The following is a 19,258-nucleotide window of genomic DNA, read 5'->3' on the forward strand; positions in this document are numbered from 1 at the left end:
AGGCAGAGAAGGCTGTTTAGCATCTGTTCTAAGGGACTTGGTCTTCACTTTCTCCCAGGAATGAATTCTAAAATACCAGGGAACATGAGTGCTAAAGGAAATGCTGCTATTAAAGCCAACATTGCCTCCATACTTCCACACTTGATGTTCCAGTCTTTATCCTTGACATAATATGGCATAATGCAAATTAAAAAAATGATGGCAATCTGTGGGCCAGAGGTTATGGCCCCTGTGCACCACTAAGGTAATCTGCCTTCAAATTCCCAACAGACAGCTGGGTCTGCACCTATGGCTGGTAACGGGAGCCTTTTTGTGGAGGGAAAGGGTGAGGCCCGGGTAGGGCAGAGCATAGTTCCACAATGTTAGGCCACCACCACTTAGCATGGGGCCCATTAAAGACCTTATGACAGTGGCACATCTTATTGCTGCTTCCTGGCATTGGGGCAGGAGCTGTGACTTAGCATCAGGGAGCTGTAACTAGCTCCTTGACACAGACAACCTCCCCCAACCCCCTCCCTCCCTCCATTTCCTGTGCTGAGTGGAGCTCTTGATGCAGGAGCAAATCAACTCCTTACTTATTTCTGGCCAAACTCATCAGGAAATGGGCACAACTCCATTGAATGCAAGTGAATTGCTCCTGCTTACAGCTGTGGTGAATTTGACTGTCTGGCTGCTCATTTTCTTTAATACTTAGTTTCCTCATCAGGTCAGTTTTCCTTCCCCCCCATCCCAACTCCAGAGCACAATGAAACTACGGGGTACACTGCAGACACCTGTTTTTCCTACTAAACAGTTATCATAGTTCTTTGGAATAAAATATATAAATCATTTGGTATGCAGGAATATAACAATGTGTGGCAAATTCATAAAGCACTTGTGACTCCTATGGTCTGTAAGTCCCCCCTGCTTATACTGTTTGTTTTCCCTCTCTCAGACTGAAGGCTCAATAAGGATAATTCAGAGGAATACTGGGAGCTGGTTTATTTAATGATACCTCTTTTCAATTAGAGAAACGTGCTCCCTCAGCAGTAAATGAGTGTATTATTTGTAGCAGTTTTTCTGCAACAGAGCTTCTTAAGCATTTGATTTGAAAGACAAATGGGTTATCATTTGCATATCTTTCCATGAACATGTTTTCATTACACACAATTGTCTTTCACTATAATGACTTGTAGACTCGTGGTGTGGGGGAGATAGGTTAGATCACTTGGAGTTCTTTAAATATTTAGCAGCAAAATAACCTTCTAATATTATGCATTCTATTATTTATAATTAAAACAATTCCAAAGGACAGAAGGATAGAATGCAAAATATGACCTGGAATTAATTTGACTTTCTCTGCTGTGGCTTGCTAATGCTTTGGCAATGGTATGCCCCAGAGAGAAGGAATAAGAAAAGCTGCCTTGATTAAAGGTAAGCTGCAAAGCTTGTTTAAAAAAATAAGGTTAAGATCCTAAGCAGTACCAGAATGATTGTGCAGACTTAGTTCATAAAGAAATATGTTTCAAATTTTGTATTTGAATATCAAAATCTGAATGAGGCAGGGGTTCTGTGGAAAAAATACTATGTGATCATGTAATTAAAGACTATACCATAATATATACAAACAAGGGGACTGAGGTTGTACAGGCAATCTTAATTCTGGAATTTCCTATCTTTTGAGTGCTTGACTTTTCAACCTTAATAGTGTTCTTTTAACGGAGGGGGTTGTGTGTGAGAGTGTGTGTGTAATATTTTATATGATGCAGAAATCCACACTTATATGTAAGATAAATAGGGCTGTCAAGCGATTGAAAAATTAATCACGATTAATTGCACGATTAAAAAAATTAATTGTGATTAATCGCGCTGCTAATAATAGAATACCATTTATTTAAATATTTTTGGGTGTTTCCTACATTTTCAAATATATTGATTTCAGTTACAACACAGAATACAAAGTGTACAGTGCTCGCTTTATATTTATTTTTTATTACAAGTACTTTTTTTTTTACAGTGCAAATATTTTTCAATTCACCTAATACAAGTACTGTAGTGCAATCTCTTTATCATGAAAGTTGAGTTACAAATGTAGAATTATGTATAAAATAAACCTGCATTCAAAAATAAAACAATGTAAAATTTTAGAGCCTGCAAGTCCACTCAGTCCTAGTTCTTGTTCAGCCAATTGTTCAGACAAACAAGTTTGTTTACATTTGCAGGAGATAATGCTGCCTTCTTCTTGTTTACAGTGTCATCTGAAAGTGAGAACAGGCGTTCTCATGGCACCGTTGTAGCCGGTGTCACAAGATATTTACATGCCAGGTGCGCTAAAAATATATATGTCCCTTCATGCTTCAACCACCAATCCAGGGGACATGTGTCCATGCTGATGACGGGTTCTGCTCGATAACAGTCCAAAGCAGTGCAGACTGACGCACGTTCATTTTCATTATCTGAGTCAGATGCCACCAGCAGAAGGTTGTTTTTATTTTTTGGTGGTTCGGGTTCAGTAGTTTCCTTATTGGAGTGTTGCTCTTTTAAGTCTTCTGAAAGCATGCTTCACATCTCGTCCCTCTCAGATTTTGGAAGGCACTTCGGATTTTTAAACCTTGGGTTGAGTGCTATAGCTATCTTTAGAAATCTCACACTGGTATCTTCTTTGTGTTTTGTCAAATCTTCAGTGAAAGTGTTTTTAAAAATGAACATGTGCTGGGTCATCATCCGAGATGCTATAATATGAAATATATGCCAGAATGCAGGTAAAACAGCAGGGGACATACAATTCTCCTCCAAGAAGTTCAGTAACAAATTTAATTAATGGATTATTTTTGTAATGAGCGTCATCACCATGGAAGCATATCCTCTGGAATGGTGGCCAAAGCATGAAGGGGCATATGAATGTTTAGCATATCTGGCATGTAAATACCTTGCAATGCCTGCTACAAAAGTGCCATACAAATGCCTGTTCTCACTTTCTGGAGACATTGTAAATAAGAAGACATTGCATTATCTCCTGTAAATGTAAACAAACTTGTTTGTCTTAGTGATTGACTGAACAAGAAGTAGGACTGAGTGGATTTGTAGATTCTGAAGTTTTACATTGTTTTGGTTTTGAGTGCAGTTATGTAACAAAAAAATCTACATTTGTAAGTTGCACTTTCACGACAAAGATTGCACTACAGTACTTGTATGAGATGAATTGAAAAATACTATTTATTTTAACATTTTTACAGCACAAATATTTATAATAAAAAATAATATACACTTTGATTTCAATTACAACACAGAATACAATATATATGAAAAAGTAGAAAAACATCCAAAATATTTAATAAATTTCAATTGGTATTCTATTGTTTAACAGTGCTATTAAAACTGATTAATTTTTTTAATCATGATTAATTTTTTTTTAGTTAATCGCATGAGTTAAAGATAAACCCTAAAGATAAACAGTTTCCTCTCTCTTGGTATCTCTGACAGCGTAGTGAAAAAAAATGAAGTGAAAACTACGTAAGAGATTTTGCTCATTTGAGAAGTATGAATTTTCAAATTATGAGATCAAATGGGTTTTCAAATCCATTTCTGATTTGATCTTACTGAGTCTGATCCAATACCAACTGCAGTCTATGGAAAGACTCCCAAGCAACTTCAACGGGTGTTAAAAAGAGTCTACTGAGAGGTTTGTTTTTTTTCATTTGACAGATCAATATATTAGTTTGAAGAAAATAGGTGCAGTGTCCCTTTAAAAGCCCATGAAATAGAAGACTGGAATTCTAGCTGTCCCAAGAAGATTATATAGAAAAAACTCCTCCAGAGAATATTTTAATGAACATGGGACAGTCTTCCATGCTAATGGTTTAATTAGGGCCTTCATCATAACTCTCCCAGCTTCTCTCTCAGTTTACCAATTACTACTTCCAAAGACCAAGTTAGAAAAACAATAGTGCAAAACAGTTTCATAGAAGTGAAACAAGTACTTTCTCACAGCGTGCTTTCCACAGCGAGAAGTCAGCCACCCCAACAGTAAATTGCTTAAATCACTTGTCCCAGTAGAAGCCTCCAATTTGCTGTGGTTTATGGATTAATTAGATTTTACTTTGAACCCCATGGCTACTGTTAAAATCTTCATGCTTTTTCCTTACGGTTTAAGGCTTAACTTCTTAATAACCACACGCATGACGTAAGCCTTCTTATTTAGTTACTTAGGCATTCAGCAAAATTACAAGTTACAAAACCAGCTTTTATTTTAAATCCTTTTTTTCAATGATGTTGATGGGGTTGCAACCGACATTCTAACTTACCCAGCTGTTAGTTTTATCAACTACATTTGGCAATGAAAAAAGGAAGAAAGAATAGGTGTCTCTCACTTCTATTGTTAGGTGGGTGGTTAGTGTTAGCTTTCAGCTGACTGTGGGGCTAGTTCTTCAGGCAGGCAGGGTTCCTGGACCATTTGAGATCAGGCTGGAGGCTGGACTGAAGGCAAGGTCCAATTGTGAGCTGAAAGTTTTGTTCTGTTATGTGGTGGTAGGTCCCAGAGGTGAGGATATCAAATCAGACTCTAGTGCTCTGTGCAGCGACTAAAATTGGCATTGTGGCAAGCAAGTTTCATATATGTATCTCAATAATTTCCATATGAACTCTGCACTGTTTACAAGTACTTCCCTAAAGCCAGCCTTGCAAACTCAGCATGAGATCTGAAAGCCCAACTGAATTCTTTCCTCCTCATGCATTAGCAGCAGTAATAAAGGTCCCTCAGTCCAAGCTTTTACATCTATGCAGCAACCTCCTTGACTTCAATGGGCTGCACAATTCCAATGGCAGGGCTAATTTTATTGATGATGGATTTATTGATAAGGATTAGACTCCAGCTAACTCTCACTCTTACCTGTTAGCTCTGCAAGTTCAATGGGAGTAAACATTTAATTGTCCCTGAAGGCAGCACTCCGAATACACAAAAGAAATGATCTGATGAGTAAGAAGGTGCTGTTTTTACAGTCTTTCCAGAGTAGAGCCACACTTTAAGATGGCACGGTGTGCATACTTGTCAGTAACTCACCAAGAGTCACCCATCACATTAACAGTATCAGTAGTGCCTAAGGGAGAAAAGTTACCGAGTAACACCTCCCAGAGAGGCAGGCATCCAAGAGGAAAGAAAAAAACCCTTTCATTTATTGCTGAGTGTAAATGGCATAAGGATATGACCTGCTGCTCTGAAATCACTGCTAGTTGATGACTTCATTAGCAAGGAGGACAGGAGTACTTGTGGCACCTTAGAGATTAACAAATTTATTAGAGCATAAGCTTTCGTGGACTACAGCCCACTTCTTCATATGCAGCCGAAGAAGTGGGCTGTAGTCCACGAAAGCTTATGCTCTAATAAATTTGTTAGTCTCTAAGGTGCCACAAGTACTCCTGTTCTTTTTGCGGATACAGACTAACACGGCTGCTACTCTGAAACCTTTCATTAGCAAGGGGAGAAGTAGCTCTGTTCTGGTTTGGGCTTATTTTCTGTGTGCTAAGTGGAAAAATCTGATTTTAACCCATCCTATGCCAGGCTTTGCTGGACAGGTCCATATATCTTGGTTGTGGCTACGTAAATCAAAGGCACAGCAGGATCCATCTTAAGGCATATTATAAACCCAGCAGAAGATGCAAGTTCTGCTTTCCCACTGGTTACTGTACTGGCTACTAACTTGTAGAAAAAGATTGGTGTCATTAACAGAGAAACCCTTCACGTCCATAGCAGCAAAGTCAGAACAACAGATAGAAGAAAGGAAAATAATATGGGATTTGCCTCCTCCAACTTGAGGTTTTCTTGACAGTTAAGAAGTGGTTTGGTTAAGATCTCTCTGCTTTGTCTTGGGCATTGAACTTTCCCAGCCAGTCATTACATTCCAGATAATGCTCTCTCACTGGGTCACTATTGCTCATTTTAGTACCAATTGTTCAGCCTTAGGGGCAAATCTTGCCCAACCCTGCCTGGGTGCACATGGCTCTCAAATAAGCAAAGCTATGTGGAGCCACTGTGCTGGGGAGTTAGGATGCAGAGACTGCTTGTGCAAAGAGATTCACATACCTTGTCTACTATGGAGCTGTGCTTCAATGGATGCTTAAAGTATAGTAATATGCGGGGAAGGCGGTGGATTTAGGGCAGGATAAGGGTGTGGCCAGTGGATCAGAAATTATGAGGTTCCACCAACTAAAAATCTTCCATGTGTGAGATTAGGGAGTATAGGTACCATTAAAATTACGGGAGTTCTGAGGCTGTAATAGAGGCTGCAGAATGACTTCAACTGGGAATTCCATCACGGACAGAGTTCCCCTGTGCAAAATATGTTCACTTAGGTAGGCTGTGCACAAGGGAAAGGATTTGATGTTTAGACAGTGGGAAAAAAAAGTGCTTAAAGTGAAAGGGGGTGCAGACTCAGAAAAGAAATCAAGCTGGGTTGCTCAGGGACGCACTTTAAGCACTATCTTACCAAAGTTGCTGCCTCCAGTTTATGATAGACCATGCCACCTTTTTCAGACCACATTAATCACAGGAAAAGGATCCACATTATAAAGATACTGGAACAAATTGCACCCTGATTCACAAACTGTTCAGCTCCACGATAGTCAATGGACATGCATGGGGTGTAAACCAGTGCAGAATTTAGGCCAAATTCCAATTTAATCATTCTCTTTCTTATAATTCAGATGGGCAACATAATTCTGTTTGCCACCCCAGTACAACCATAATAAAGAAAGCATAAAGGCCCAGAACCTCAAAGATATTTAGGCATCCGACTTCCATTGATTTAGGCACCTAATACCTTGAGGACCTGAGCCAAAGTGGCCACAAGCCAAATAGAAATGGAAAACATACATGTTTGCATGTGTCACAATGTAGATAACAGAGTTAAAGAAAGTTGATCTTCGTCTTAACCTGCAGCCCTGCTGCTAGCCTTTTCCTGGGTTTCTCTTAAACCAAGACTGTTGATCATATTATTCCTTTATATTTAGGCTTGCAGGTGACCTACATTAGGACTGAAACCAAGGTTGGGTGAAGGGACTCAGATAAAATCAGAACTGACCCAGCTCTTCAACCCAGATCCAACCCTAATCCTCTTCTGAGATTTGAAAATGTTTGGTTGATTATTTTAATGTTGTGCCTCTGCACGTATAGGAAGTGTTCAAATACCACAAAGGGGTGGGCATCATGTGAGATTTCTCAGCCTCATATTTCAGACACACAAGATTCTAAGAGTTTGGATAAGCATCTACATTTTGGGTGCTCTTCTGAACCATCAAAGCTTTTGAGGTTTGCTGCCTATTGCTGAATAAAGCCAATGGGCCAATTTCATTACTAGACTCACATTGAACTTGGAGCAGGACCCAAAGGGATGGGAGGCAAAGGTAGTTTTACACCTCCTTTACATTTACTTTAGTCTGGGATTGCCGGGTGACTGATTCAGCCCCTACACAAGTCAGAGAAGCCTTGTAGCTGCTCTAACTTGTGCCTGGCTATATATGCCCCAAGGGGCCTTTACAGCAACCAGAGCTCAGCATAGCCAGACCTCAGCAGTGCTCTGATCATGCCCCTTTACATTCAAAGCTGTTATGTAGATATGGTGGAGCCTCTGGGGGAAATTCTTCTACAGTGGGGAAACTATCCAAGGATTAAATGAGACCCATATGCTGAATGAGGCCCAGAGTCTTCAATAGTATAAGGCTAGTTCATTAACAGACTTCAATAGTCCCTTTCATAGTCATCTATGTAAACATTGCATCCCTGAATTTATTTGGACCCTTCTGTATCTTTTCACTGTTTGGATAAGTATCCCAACTGCTGGCAATGCTGCGAGTTCCATATGTTATAGTGATGACGGCTTTACATCAGAAGCACCTGCTTATGAAATGTTTAACTTACATAGCCATGGGGCCTTTGGATGCATTTATTCATCACCCTTGCCTGCCAGACTGTAAATTCAGCTGTTCAGAGACTGCTGTAGTGCAGAGGGGATTCATCTGCTTTTCATACACTGTAATGCACATCTAGAGCTCTCCCACTCCTGCGGGTCATATGTCAGATTTACTTGTCTAGAGGGGGATGGGGAGGTGGAGGACTTCCTAGTGTGTTTAGCATGATGTTTAAAATTTACTGGCACAGTAAGTCACTAATCTTGTAAATCCTGTGGATGTTCAGAATTTTCTTTAGCTCAGACATGAGCCTTCTTGTCCAAATGGAAAAGACGACACATTTAGCTTTAGTCTCCAGAAGGACAGTTTAAACTGCTTAGAGCTGATTACAGTTCTGCAATGAGCACTCATTGGCAACAGGCTGACTTTATGCTCAGGCTGAGGCTGTAGGAAATAAGTCAATTTCAAAGTTAAATTCTAATCTCAGTTCTCTGTCATACAAAAGTATGTTCACATCAAGCTTTGTAGTTTAGATTCCTTTCAGGAGGAAACTCATTCCCCTAGCTGTAGGTGGAGAGATGAAAGATTCTACTGCCCTAGTCCCTGAGTTAAGAGGTAGGCTGGCTGGTGGTCTGAAGTTATAATTTAGGCATGGGATGGTGCTCACTGTATAGTCATGTGTGTAAATGACACCAAGGGGACCAACCTTCTCAGTGTTTTTCTGGGGAAAGATTGTATCCTTGCATTTTGGACTTTAAACTAGATTCAGGGAAGTGCTGAATACTTCCAACCCCCACTGACTTCTGCACCATTTTAGATCAGGCCTTGAATGAGCAGCTAATGCCTCACAGAAATGATTCTGCCTATGCACATATTTTCAAGGGGATGTTATTACTAAGATCACCTGCATGCAAGCAATATTCTTGTTTCCTAAGAGCTCATCTGGGCTGCATATTAGCAAGTTGAAGCCCTAGTCCTCTGTTTGTGACATTGCAATAATCTCCATAGCAATTCACTGTAATGTCACAAACAGAGGATTATGACTTTGACAGGCCAATAAAAAGTAGGAGTAGAACCCCTAGGATATAAAGCTCTAGAGATGGGTATCCCAGTGTCAGAGATAGGACATTCTGGAGTCTTTGTGGAATAACAGTGTATTTCATTTTCATTCTTGCTGTATTTGTGCATCTTGAATTTGGTTGAGACTGTCAAAGCATTAAAAAAAAAAAAAGTCTGACACTGCCATGGAAACTTTCTTCACACCTTGAGGTACTGACTTCACAGAAGGTGACACTTCAGCCATCTTTCATGTCTACTGTACCTGTACCTAAAGCCTCAGTATTGAAAAGGCCAAGACTGGCAACTCAGGAAGAGACTAGGCTTCCCTAGCAGGTACTGAAGTAGAAGTTTAAACTTCATTCTAGAAAGTAAGGGCTTGAAGCCCATCTAGGTCCACTGGTCAATTAGTGGTTTTGTCTTGCTATGATGAGCACTTCATTAGGATGACTGAAGGACAGTAAATCAATAGCCATGAAATCTGTTAGAAAGCAAAGAAGTATCTTAAATCTGTATCTTTGTGGACTAGCTGGGAAAGCATAGGGTCTGCGTATTTCGACAGCTGCCTTCCACTACAACATTTTGATTAGATATTTCCCACTTCTGCTCAAATTGTGGCTTCTGGGATGTAGCCTGTTAGAAAAGTGTCATTTTTGACAAGTCCAGTTAAGTCCTTATTCAGTTACTTTTGACACTTCGTATGAAAAAATCAAATCCTCAGCATACAGCCAGATTATAAAACCAATTAGTTACTTGTGGTTCCCATGCGGAAGTGTAGGGTTATACTGTGATTATAGAGGATTATACTGTGGCTCTAGTTAAAGGGACACTGACATCCTTGAAATACTCTTTAAAATGTTTTTACACTAAGCTTCCTTACTAGTAAATCCCTGAGAATTTAAACAAAATCGGTTTTCAGATCAAAGTTTATCTCTCCAAAACTATACACGTCTATTGTTGTGATTATATCTTTTGTGGAAATAAGAGCAGACTTACTGGTGTCTTGGTCCTTCCTGATTCCCACGTAGCAACATGGTGGGAGCACCTATGTTCATATACCTAGCTGGAAGGATAATGTGTGTTTGTGTTCTTTTAAAGACAAAGTAATTGATACATTGGAGCTGCTGCCATGGCTTCAGTGATGCTAAAGCCTTATTGATTGTATGGCATTTTTGGGTAAGTATTACTGTAACCCACTGGTGTGTTAGAGGTCTCCCTGTGTGCTGCAGCTAGGGTTGCCAATCTTGGAGGTTTCATCACATGATATAATCTTTAATTAGAGAGTAATCTTTAACTACTGGAGACTCCAGGACAATCCTGGAGGGTTGGGAACCCTAGCTGCAGCCCCAACTAGCAAGCTTTAACTCAAGCTATAGCAATTCATGCTTTTGGCTCTGGAGATACTTGCTTCAATCCTTGGTGTGTCACCCAAGATGGCTGATGCCACATTAACAAGTGCAAGCATGCAGGTTTTCAGCTATTTTATATATATTCACATTTAACCTTCAATCAGTAATCATTTTCAAACTTTCTGGCTCTCTACCTATTCTCCCAGGACTTCCCATACCCCAGTACAGATTGATTCCCTTCTCCTGGCAAGTCCAAAATCCACGCTTCTTCAGATACCCCTCAAATCCCAATTTCCCTTCATAAGCATTTTTCAGTTTGGTACCAATACTCACCCACACTCCTCCTTCACCAGGCTCCATGCAGTGGGTCCTGATTTCCTCTTCCTCGCACTTTCCATGACCATAGAATATTATATATTAATTTCCACCAACCAAGCGCAAATTCTAGCCCCCATCACCAACCATCAGCATTTCCCAGTCTTCCAACCACTACGCTCAAGTCTCAAAACCACCTCCTTTAACTCCAGGGATCAGATTGAGTCACAATTGTCTTCTCCCTCAGCTTCCCTCAAGCCCCTCAAGACTTCTCTTCCCATCCCCCAGCAATACTTGATTACATGTGGATAAATACAACTTAGTGACAACCTTGTTAACACTGAGAATGGCCTACACTGGATGGGCTGGTTCTATATTACACCAAGAGAGTTCACTATGGTGCTGACTTTGCCTTTGAAGGCTTGCATTCTACTCCAGTTTCACCTTTGCAGGTTTGATTTAATATCTGGAGGGTAAATGCCTCTTCTCATCCAGAGAGGTGGTGCTACCCCATTGGGGACCTAAAGCAGGAATATTTTTGGGCCCTCTCCCCACACAACACATACTAAAAAAGCGAATAGGGGGCTCCTTTGAGCTGCTCAGGGCCCTAAGCAATTCCTTAGTCTGCCTATGCCTAGTGCCGGCACTGCTCATCCCAGTCCCACTCGCAAGAAAGTCCATGGCAAAACTTGCATTGATTCCAGTGGAAGTAGGTCATCCCATCTGTCTTCCATGCAGTCTGTAAGATCCTTGTTAAGAGTTCCTCTTCCATATTTCTCCCCAATTTATGTTAGTTCTCTGTAAGTAAGTCACAGCCCATCAGGAGCTGCTGTGGGGATTTAAGATGTCTTCAAGCCAGTTTTGCAAGTAAAATTAAAGTAATGTTTCTTCTGGACACACACAGTGAGCTTAAACTAAGTCTTGCTCGTGCCCCCTACATTAATCATCATGCCCCTAACTCTAATGAGTGTTCTGATGTTGAGTCATATAACTGTATATCTTCAGTTAGGAACCCTAGCTTCCACTAAAATGCTTCCTGTAGCCGTGTTGTGGCAGGCAATTGGACTCTGGAAACACGCATGTGTTCTGTTCAATGGAATTCTTTCCCCCTGGTTTGCTCCTGTTATATATAGAGCACCAACAGTGTTCTAGGTATTGTACTGGCAATGTGAAGACAGAGTCAAAGTCCCAAAAGGTGGAACTCTAGATGGAGAATGTATGAATGGAAGATGATGGGAAGGGATGCAGAAAAGAGCAATGTGTGTAAGCAGTGAAGCTTATCATGAGTCTTGCTTGTTACACAATTTGGTTATTTCCTATAATCTATCTGGTGATGAGTGAGGGGAAAAGGGTGCTGGGGTTTATAGGCCTTCTGGGAAAAGTCTCCTTTGAGTTGTGACATGGAGGAGTGGATGGAAGCATGGCAGACAGATTCAGGAAAGGGGTCCCAGACATAGGCATGGGTGGAGCAAAGAACCTGAGGGTGGGGTAATGGTGACAAGGGATAAGAGTGAATACAGACTGGAGCTAAACTGTTGAGGGTTGTAAGGGTGAGGAGTGGGGGATATTAAATTTGATGCAGAATGTATGGGGATGAAAGAATGTAATGAGGACCTGGACATTGCCAGAGCAGCAAACAAGGTTTGTATGGTCAGAGTGTAGCCACTAAGCAAGCGTGGCTTCTAACCAGCACAGCAGTAATATCTTTAAGATTGATGGATGCCATCTAACTAAGAACATAGAAAGGAAATATTGATATAAATATGTAAATAAAACAAAGAGCCTGTTTTCCTGCATGAGGTCAGGATAATTAACAAAAGGGAAGAAATTCTTTTCCTGAAAAGATAAAACAAAACTTTTTCTATATAGGTTTTTCACAATGGGCAGATACATCAGTAGCTCTGTGAGTGTTCCCCACCCCTCCATCCCCCAGAGATCTTTTGTGTGGCAGAAAGGGTGGGTTTGCTTCAAGGTATTGTGCCCAAGAAACATTTGCAACGCATGACTGCTTCCTCACTGTCCTTTACATGAGGGCTGGCTGGACATGCATTGAATGCTGATTTCCAACAATCCCCCCTTTAATGACTATTTAAGGGAGCAGCATGGGTTTTACTGTGCAATAAATGTCCAGTTTACGCATTATACTCCTGTCAAGTGTCCGCCTCCACACATCAGCAGAAAAGTTACAGGGACCATGCTGGTTTATTGGCGATGAGCTGCCCTTCTCAAGTAATGAAGCCAAAGCTACCAAAAGAACCCTTTCCCCCAAAGAGTAGAAGAGTCCAAGTCCTTGCTCCCTCCAGCATTTTGGAATAACAAGCAGGAGAGCAGGACTCTCTTTCTTTTAGACTGTAGATACGTCCTCCTTAAAATCAGGCTTTGGGTTTGTGTGTGTGTCTGATCATTACAAAAAAATTAAAGTAACAAAAACACTGTAGCCAGCTCCTCAGCTGATGTAAACTGGTGTTGCTCTATTGAAGTCTAATGACCAGTTGAGAATCTGGTCATAGAGAATGACATCCATTATTTCACAAGGGAGGCAATTGCTGTTTCAATTGACTTTAATGCAACAATACTGATTTACACCTGCTGGGGATCTACCCATAGAAATAGGTCGGGATTTCAACATTTGGATTCAGAATCAGATCAAAATCCAAACTTCTCCAAATTCTGGGCTTCATTGGGCTATGAGGTTCTGATTTGTTCCGTCCCCTAAAGAAACGAAACAAGAAACCAACTAGATTAGATTCAAGAATAGACAGATAAAAGGTACATTGCTAAAAGAACAGATACAAGAAATTGCTGACCATGTAAAATAAAGAGTAGTTTTCTCTTTATCTACATCTTTTGATGTCTCCTTTCCTTCCTTCTCTCCCTTGACCTTGGTCTGTTGTCATTATTTGATATTTTTATCTGTTTAATTTACATTGTGAGCTCCTGCAGGGTAGGGTCATTGTCCTTGTATATGTCTAAAGCACCATGCTGGCTAATGGAATTGCCAAAATCATAATAATGAGCAATTTGAGTATCCTAACACTATTATGTAAAATAAAGACAAATCTTTTTCCTAGCTTATAAAAATAATGTCCAACTGTTTGTCTGGATGTACTGCACATATATGAAGCCAGCTACTCCCACAGGTCTGGTTGGATTTAGGTGAGTGAGATGTCACCTAAATAATATATTTTGGCAGATGTTCCTGTAATCTAAAATAAATAAATACAAAATAAAAAATTCGGACCACAGATTTACTTGATTAAAAAAAGATTTAAGACATTTTTGGCACTTTATCCAACAGGATCAAATGTCAACTGTGGTGTATGAGACAAGGTGGGTATCTTTTACTGGACCAACTTCTGTTCATAATCTTGTCTCTCTCACCAACAGAAGTTGGTCCAGTAAAAGATATTACTTCTCCAACCTTGTGTCTCTAATATCCTAAGACCAACACAGCTACAACTACACTGCATAAAACTGTTGTGTGTGGTGACTGGCTGAATAATTATTGATGTCACAATGCCACCACCCAACCAAAGGGTTGTGAATTGGGGGCCATGAGCCTCAATGCACAATTGATTGGGAACAAAGGGAGATAAAGCAGGAAATGGAGGAGGGGAGAAGTGAAGGAGAAAAGGGAAAGAAAGAGCTGAAAGAAGATGACAATGATGGAGGTGGGTGGCAGGGCAAGGAGGAAGGGAGTGAAATGGCACCAGCTGTGAATGTCCAGAACTGGGTAGGTTTGGGGTAATATCACCAACAGTCATGAGCTGCAAACTTGCCCCAGCTGAAAAGATTGCTGGAAAGCTGAGATGAGGGCAAGTACTTGGGAGCTTGGAGGAGGGAGAGGAGACTTACTGTTCTGTTGCTAGGTGATGGATTTCTTACCATGCTAATAACAATAAATGATGATACTGATGCTAACAGAGCACCTTTCATCTGAGAATTACCAAGGTTTCCACAGACATCTATGTATTGTTATTCCCATTTCCCAGAGGCACAGACAGGGCTGAATTGATTTGCCACAGGTCACGCAAAGCAGCAGCATAGATGGATAAAAAATTGTCCCATTGTGTTCTATTAGGTCATAAAACCTCCCTCTTCAAGCAATCCCTTCTCCTCCCTCCCCTCATCAATCATCCTCAGGCCCCTCTCTTGCCACGTTGTCCTGTGTCTTGTTTGTTTCTCTTGTCTTATTTGGATCTGTATGCTCTTCTGGGCAAGGAGCGTGGCTTTTCTAGGATTGTAAAAGGCTGGCATGGGTGGCAAGTGACTCTTTCATTTGGGGAGGCTGGGTGCGCCCGGACTGTAGCCCTGCCCCAAGGCCCGCTACGCTCGGCCTCCCACTCCCCCATGCTCCACCCCCAGTTCCGCTCAGCCTCCCTCAGGAGTGGGGCCTTGGGTTGGAACATGGGCTGGGGCACCCACCCTTTCAGTGGTGGCACATTCCAAAGGCAGTGGGCCAGCTGTTTGGGGAGCTTAGCCTCCCCTGGCCTCTTATACCCACTGCCTAAGAAGGCTTGGTAAATGTATGGGCCATATTGTGCTGTTTCCGCTCTGGTCTGAATGAGACATAGTGTGCAGCTGTGTCAGCTCCCCCACAGGAGGGGCTCTGGAAGGGGTTGGATCTCAGGGAGTCACAATCCCTCCCTTAGCAGCCTGGTGCACAGGCTGTCTCAACCTTTTTGGGTGGTGCAACCTGCTCCTTGCTGTGCACAGGCCCAGTCCATGGGTTGATGTGAAGGGGGGACAAGGCTGTGGCCCTGCCACCTCCCTACTCCCACTTTTGGGGTGATCCAAAGGAGCAGGTCCTGTGCTCCACCACACACATGGTGATGCTATTGAGATGGGTGCTTGAATGGGCTGTGAAAGGGGGAACAGACTTCTTGTATCTCCCCCCCACACACACTTCTTGTTACCCTCATGCTCCTCCTGTGTAAGGGCCTGTGACAAGCTGGCCTTAAATGCTTGCCTAGGGCAATAATAACTGGCTTACCCTCACTTCCTGATCTATGACAATAAATTGTGTTAAGTACCCCATTCCCCACAAATATGTTTTAGTATTTGCTGGGAAAGCCTAGGGCCTTGGCTACACTGGCGCTGTACAGAGCTGCAACTTGCTGCGCTCAGGGGTGTGAAAACGCCTCTCCCACCCCGAGCGCAGCGCTGTAAAGCGCCAGTCAACGAATGGCTACGCAGGTGGTGTCGGAGAGAAGGCTTTGGATTCTTCGACCATGGGATGGTGTTCCAAGAAGAAGGAGTGCTAGGCAGAGACGGGCTCCACCTAACGAAGAGAGGGAAGAGCATCTTCGCCAGCAGGCTGGCTAACCTAGTGAGGAGGGCTTTAAACTAGGTTCACCGGGGGAAGGAGACCAAAGCCCTGAGGTAAGTGGGGAAATGGGATCCTGGGAGGAAGCACAAGCAGGAGAGCGCAAGAGGGGAGGACTCCTGTCTCATGCTGAGAAAGAGGGACGATCATTGAGTTATCTTAAGTGCCTATACACAAATGCAAGAAGCCTGGGAAACAAGCAGGGAGAACTGGAAGTCCTGGCACAGTCAGGGAATTATGATGTGATTGGAATAACAGAGACTTGGTGGGATAACTCACATGACTGGAGTACTGTCATGGATGGATATAAACTGTTCAGGAAGGACAGGCAGGGCAGAAAAGGTGGGGGAGTTGCGTTGTATGTAAGAGAGGAGTATGACTGCTCAGAGCTCCGGTATGATACTGCAGAAAAACCTGAGTGTCTCTGGATAAAGTTGAGAAGTGGGAGCAACAAGGGTGATGTCGTGGTTGGAGTCTGCTATAGACCACCAGACCAGGGGGATGAGGTGGACGAGGCTTTCTTCTGGCAACTAGCAGAAGTTGCTAGATCGCAGGCCCTGGTTCTCATGGGAGACTTTAATCACCCTGATATCTGCTGGGAGAGCAATACAGCGGTGCACAGGCAATCCAGGAAATTTTTGGAAAGCGTAGGGGACAATTTCCTGGTGCAAGTGCTGGAGGAACCAACTAGGGGCAAAGCTTTTCTTGACCTGCTGCTCACAAACAGGGAAGAACTAGTAGGGGAAGCAAAAGTGGATGGGAACCTGGGAGGCAGTGACCATGAGATGGTCGAGTTCAGGATCCTGACACAAGGAAGAAAGGAGAGCAGCAGAATATGGACCCTGGACTTCAGAAAAGCAAACTTTGACTCCCTCAGGGAACAGATGGGCAGGATCCCCTGGGAGAATAACATGAAGGGCAAAGGGGTCCAGGAGAGCTGGCTGTATTTTAAAGAATCCTTATTGAGGTTGCAGGAACAAACCATCCCGATGTGTAGAAAGAATAGTAAATATGGCAGGCGACCAGCTTGGCTAAACAGTGAAATCCTTGCTGATCTTAAACGCAAAAAAGAGGCTTATAAGAAGTGGAAGATTGGACAAATGACCAGGGAGGAGTATAAAAATATTGCTCAGGCGTGCAGGAGTGAAATCAGGAAGGCCAAATCACACTTGGAGTTGCAGTTAGCAAGAGATGTTAAGAGTAACAAGAAGGGTTTCTTCAGGTATGTTAGCAACAAGAAGAAAATCAAGGAAAGTGTGGGCCCCTTACTGAATGAGGGAGGCAACCTAGTGACCGAGGATGTGGAAAAAGCTAATGTACTCAATGATTTTTTTGCCTCTGTCTTCACGCACAAGGTCAGCTCCCAGATTGCTGCACTGGGCAGTACAGCATGGGGAGAAGGTGACCAGCCCTCTGTGGAGAAAGAAGTGGTTCGGGACTATTTAGAAAAGCTGGACGTGCACAAGTCCATGGGGCCGGATGCGCTGCATCCGAGGGTGCTAAAGGAGTTGGCGGGTGAGATTGCAGAGCCATTAGCCATTATTTTTGAAAACTCATGGCGATCGGGGGAGGTCCCAGATGACTGGAAAAAGGCTAATGTAGTGCCCATCTTTAAAAAAGGGAAGAAGGAGGATCCGGGGAACTACAGGCCAGTCAGCCTCACCTCAGTCCCTGGAAAAATTATGGAGCAGGTCCTCAAGGAATCAATTATGAAACATTTAGAGGAAAGGAAAGTGATCAGGAACAGTCAGCATGGATTCACGAAGGGGAAGTCGTGCCTGACTAACCTAATTGCCTTCTATGATGAGATAACTGGCTCTGTGGATGAGGGGAAAGCAGTGGATGTGTTATTTCTTGACTTTAGCAAAGCTTTTGATACTGTCTCCCACAGTATTCTTGCCACCAAGTTAAAGAAGTATGGGCTGGATGAATGGACTGTAAGGTGGATAGAAAGCTGGCTAGATCGTCGGGCTCAACGGGTAGTGATCAATGGCTCCATGTCTAGTTGGCAGCCGGTTTCAAGTGGAGTGCCCCAAGGGTCGGTCCTGGGGCCGGTTTTGTTTAATATCTTTATTAATGATCTGGAGGATGGTGTGGACTGCACTCTCAGCAAGTTTGCAGATGACACTAAACTAGGAGGCGTGGTAGATACACTAGAGGGTAGGGATCGGATACAGAGGGACCTAGACAAATTAGAGGATTGGGCAGAAAAAAACCTGATGAGGTTCAACAAGGACAAGTGCAGAGTCCTGCACTTAGGACGGAAGAATCCCATGCACTGCTACAGACTAGGGACCGAATGGCTAGGTAGCAGTTCTGCTGAAAAGGACCTAGGGGTCACAGTGGACGAGAAGCTGGATATGAGTCAACAGTGTGCTCTTGTTGCCAAGAAGGCTAACGGCATTTTGGGCTGTATAAGTAGGGGCATTGCCAGCAGATCGAGGAACTTGATCGTTCCCCTTTATTCGACATTGGTGAGGCCTCATCTGGAATACTGTGTCCAGTTTTGGGCCCCACACTACAAGAAGGATGTGGAAAAATTGGAAAGAGTCCAGCGGAGGGCAACAAAAATGATTAGGGGTCTGGAGCATATGACTTATGAGGAGAGGCTGAGAGAACTGGGATTGTTTAGTCTCCAGAAGAGAAGAATGAGGGGGGATTTGATAGCAGCCTTCAACTACCTGAAGGGGGGTTCCAAAGAGGATGGAGCTCGGCTGTTCTCAGTGGTGGCAGATGACAGAACAAGGAGCAATGGTCTCAAGTTGCGGTGGGGGAAGTCCAGGTTGGATATCAGGAAAAACTATTTCACTAGGAGGGTGGTGAAACACTGGAATGCGTTACCTAGGGAGGTGGTGGAGTCTCCTTCCTTGGAGGTTTTTAAGGCCCGGCTTGACAAAGCCCTGGCTGGGATGATTTAGCTGGGAATTGGTCCTGCTTTGAGCAGGGGGTTGGACTAGATGACCTCTTGAGGTCCCTTCCAACTCTGATATTCTATGAACGCCTCTCCCACCCCGAGCGCAGCGCTGTAAAGCGCCAGTGTAATCAGCGCCTGCAGCGCTGCACGCTCGCTCGCAGCGCTTCAAGCTATTCCCCGCGGAGAGGTGGAGTACACAGAGCGCTGCGAGAGAGCTCTCGCAGCGCTGGCGGCGCGACTACACTCACGCTTCACAGCGCTGCCGCGGCAGCACTGTAAATTCCCAAGTGTAGCCAAGGCGTAGGAGACTCTGAATTGCCAAAGGGTATGTGATTTCAGTGTGCGGGGCCTCTGGCTCATTCTCCTGTGAACTTGAATTAACCAGTTAATCAGCCAATTATACTCATCACACTTGTA

The sequence above is a fragment of the Chrysemys picta genome, chromosome 1, assembly GCF_011386835.1.
Source record: "Chrysemys picta bellii isolate R12L10 chromosome 1, ASM1138683v2, whole genome shotgun sequence".
NCBI lineage: Eukaryota > Metazoa > Chordata > Testudines > Emydidae > Chrysemys > Chrysemys picta.